Genomic DNA, 620 nt, shown 5'->3' on the forward strand with positions numbered 1-620 from the left:
CCCCCGCCCCTCCGGCCGTCGCCGGCTCCCCCTTCTACCCCAACCTGACCCGCTCCTCCCTCGCCCCGCCCCTCCACGGAACGATCCCGCCCCTTTTAAATAAGGCCACGCCTCTTCAAAGAGGCCCCGCCCCTCCGGCTGTCGCCGGCTTTCTCTCCACCTCAACGGTCTCCGCGTCCCAGTGCGGGGCGCGCCCCTCCCCGCCTCGCACCTTCTCTCACCCACCGCCCCTGACCTGGCCCACGAGGTCTTACCCAGGAAGTTCTGGTAGCAGTTGCGGGTCTGGTTCTGGTTGGGGAAGCGCGGGTCGAAAGGCGGCGTTGGCCATTTCCCCTTGCAGGGCTTTGGCCACTCAGCACCCAGCATCGGCGAAGGCGGCGCTGCGGGAAGGGGTGGGCTCCGTGGGGCCGACCCGCGACCCTCGCTTCCCCCGGCTCCTAACGCTCGCCCCGAAGCCCAGCCCCCGTCCCCACCTGTCCGGCGCTCAGCAGACCGTCGGCGGGTCGCTGGGTCAGCTGTGCCTGTGGCTCCGTCGGGGGTGGCCCTTGCTGTAGAGTCTGGAGGGGCCCAGCCCAGGAAGCACTACCCCTCGGGCCCGATTGGCTGGGGCCCCCGGAGCC

This window comes from Bison bison, unplaced genomic scaffold (assembly GCF_000754665.1).
Source record: "Bison bison bison isolate TAMUID 2011002044 unplaced genomic scaffold, Bison_UMD1.0 scf7180017853877, whole genome shotgun sequence".
Taxonomy (NCBI): Eukaryota; Metazoa; Chordata; class Mammalia; order Artiodactyla; family Bovidae; genus Bison; species Bison bison.